Below are 3,296 nucleotides of genomic sequence, written 5' to 3'. Positions count from 1 at the left end.
AAACTCCGCCTTCCTTTAAGGAAAAAGCACATCATTGGTGAAAATCATTATACCAGAAGTGAGGTTACCTTAGTAAGCATTGCAACGTTGCTCTTATGAGTCAGTATAACTGTTAGTAATCAAAAAGCTTTACAAAAACATCTTTTAGAAGTATCTGAAGCTGGTTTTGTGAACTTAAGCAGAACAAAGATTTTTTTTTTCTAGTAAATTTCCTTCCAAAATTAAAAAAAAAAAAAAAAAAGAACAGTTCTGCTACCTTCTCTATTTTGGTCAAGTAAACAAAGCTGTCTTTTTTTAAGCTCTGTTTTCTTTGCAGTCCCTGATCTTCCCCTGCACTTCTGTGCATTTTCTTGAGATGACGTCCCTGTTTGCAGGCTGGACAGAACTTCATTCATGAAAAGGAAATGTTTCAATGCTTATTTGTAAGACTAGAACAATTGGTAGTTACAAGGAAAAATGATTTAAAAATAAAAGCTGCAATAAAGGGCATTTTTTATTATTTTATCACAGATTTACTTTACATTTAATGTATATTGGAGGCACGGCTCTCTCTGCATTCCTTTTTAATGTATGTCCTGATCAGCACAGATCTGTATCTGCATTTTCTGGCTCGTGCTATACATGGAACACACATAAATTCAAAAGTTGGGAAAGCTTTTTCAACTTCAGATCTTCTGTTGCTGTAACAGTCTGGATATGCGTTACATGTGTTATAAAATTGTTGTTTCATGGGGGCGTGAGGAGGTAAGATTTGATTAGAGAGTAATAAAATGTATAGATTGATATGGACGATAGAACTTAAAGAATTGCTTTTTTATTGCTTTTTTTTTTTGGTCACAATTCAAGCTTGAGAATTGAAAATTCATTAATGCAATTTGACCATTTCAGTCAAGACTCATGAAAATCTTCTTTGTTGAGATTTAGGTGTACACAAAATAGTTTGTTACCTCTACATAGATGTGTACATGTTTCACAGCAGCAGATTTATTTTTTTGCTAAACAGTAAGAAGTTAATCTTACCACTAATAGTTGCTCTGATTCTTCTTTTTTCTCTCATCCTCCCCAGAGACACACTCAATTAAAAAAAAATAAAAAATTATTTGAATTAGGTCTTATTTTCAGATTTTAGATCTAGATTCAAAACTGAGCTGGGAATTTTTTACATGATATCGTGATTTAGTGATTTAGTTCAAGCATTCATGCTTTGATTTTTGTTTTTTCTGTCTTAAGTTTTGGCTTCAAATCATAAGGTTAGACCCAGGTCCAGGTCTAACACCTGAAAATAATTTAGGCTTGTTAACATCTCTGTTCTTACTTGGAGGAAATTTACTTTTTTCAGGAAGCTTTTCATGTGAGTAAAAAGATGTGAGACTGAAACCTTATTCAGGAAGTTCAAACTACAGGAAGACAGAAAAAAAAAAACGAAAAAAAAACCACCAAGAAGGTATTTTAATGGCATCTGTGGTCAGTAGTTTAGGACTATCGATCTTCAGGTCTCACTTAGGGCAGTAGGACTGGAAAGTAATGAAGGAATTAACTGTGAGCCTTTGACTGGTTTACAGATGACACCACGTGGCTGCTGCCATAGATGATGTAAATAGACCTTTTTGATTACTATTTCAGTAAAATTCAAATAATATATAAATAAGCTGGGCAAACTGTCTTCTCTTACTTCAAGAAGACATGTCTACCTGGTCATTGGTTAATTAAGGAACATTTTGAATAAGATTGTTCGCAGTCCTTCCACAACGAAGGATTTGAGAGTCCTTCAAAGCCAATTGTACATAGGTGGAATACTTAAAGCATGGTTATGCTTTGAGAAGTAAATGGCCATAAAAGAGGCTCCTACTCAAGAAATATATTCCCTGTAGGTCTCTCTAGACCCACTCTACATTGGAAGAAAGACTTGGGACATGCCATCAGCAACAAGACCTTTCAGTGGTAATGTGAATTTTAGTGAAACTTGTGGATGTAAGGTTTCTGAACCCCAACATGGAACAACTGGTCACCACCACCAGAACAGATATGTTGTGTGACAGATATGTACACCAGCCAGTCCTAGAGTACAGGGACTTGTTCATTCAAACTTGAAACTGGCAGTTCTTCTTCCCATGCAAGTCTAACTAATGAGCAGTTCTTTGGTAGGCTTATCTTTCAATTCTTCATGACAACATTGGTACAATCTTATTATTGTAATGTGAAAGGGAAACAATTTTTGAAACCTCAGCAGAACTATTTTCTGATAAATCTTAATTATGAAAAAATAAGATTTGTCAACTATTTTTAAATTCCAAAACTAATGCAAGATAGCTGAGAAGTATCCTTAGTTCTTTTCTGTCTGATGCAAAACATGAGTGGTGAAGAGTCCTCATAGCCAAGCCACAATTCACTTTGTCTATGGAAGTAACTGTAAAAGCAACCTTCTATAGGTAAGCTGTTTCATGGTGAAATTCATGCATGGCTTCTGTGCCAGCCAGGACAGGTGAAAATAGTTGCCAGAATCATTTGTTACATAGTCTGCAGAGAGTAGCAGACGTGCGTTCCAAATACAAGGCTCTCATGGGTAACCACAATCACAGGTATTTTCAGTTAATATCTAAACACTGACTCTATGACCAATAAGATAAAAAATGCAATTATTTTAGGCAAAACATTTGAACTGACATGACTGGGAAGAAAAAAAAAAAAAGGTTATAGAGAAGTTATATTCCATTAAAAACTCTTAAACCGTTAGGGTATCATTACTTGAGAGACAGACCCATCTCCTGAGGTCATGCCATTGCACAGTAGTCTGTAACTTTACAGAAACAGGAGTTAGAGAGGCAAAAAAGGGACGACTTGAAAGAACACTCTCTTCAAATTGCAATTGTTTCCAGTCTTTCAAAAACTAAAGCTTTTTGACCAGTGACACTAGGCCTATATTCCTCCATTTTTAGGTAGTTCAGAGAAAATGGTATATTCCTCAGATGATTTATTTTCCTATAGCCAATATACTAGGTGTGTCTAAAGGAATTGAATTGTGACTAAAGTAATGGTACTTGCAGTAGCAGCAGTATTATCATTTTACCATTTATTACACTATGGCTGTTACTTGAGAGTCACTGTTGGCTTCTAAATATCTCATGTGCCTTAAGTCAGAATGGCATTTGCAAAAAGAAGAAAGTGATTGAGAGTTTTTCTAAACAGAATTTAGACGTATTTATATCATAACATTAGAAAAGGATTTTACTAAGTCTGAAAATCTCTGTACTTGGGAACATGCTCTCATAAAAATGCATTTTTAGTCTGTTTATCTC

General features: G+C 34.8%; 1 protein-coding gene across 1 annotated transcript in view; it reads left to right on the top strand.

Annotated features, from left to right (window-relative positions):
- Positions 1–3,296, top strand: part of SYN2 (synapsin II) — a 176,291-nt gene that overhangs the window by 115,766 nt on the left and 57,229 nt on the right.

The sequence above is a fragment of the Cygnus olor genome, chromosome 10 (genome assembly GCF_009769625.2).
Source record: "Cygnus olor isolate bCygOlo1 chromosome 10, bCygOlo1.pri.v2, whole genome shotgun sequence".
Lineage (NCBI taxonomy): Eukaryota > Metazoa > Chordata > Aves > Anseriformes > Anatidae > Cygnus > Cygnus olor.
Note: the sequence above shows the minus strand (reverse complement) of the source record. Positions and strands in the feature narration are given on the sequence as shown.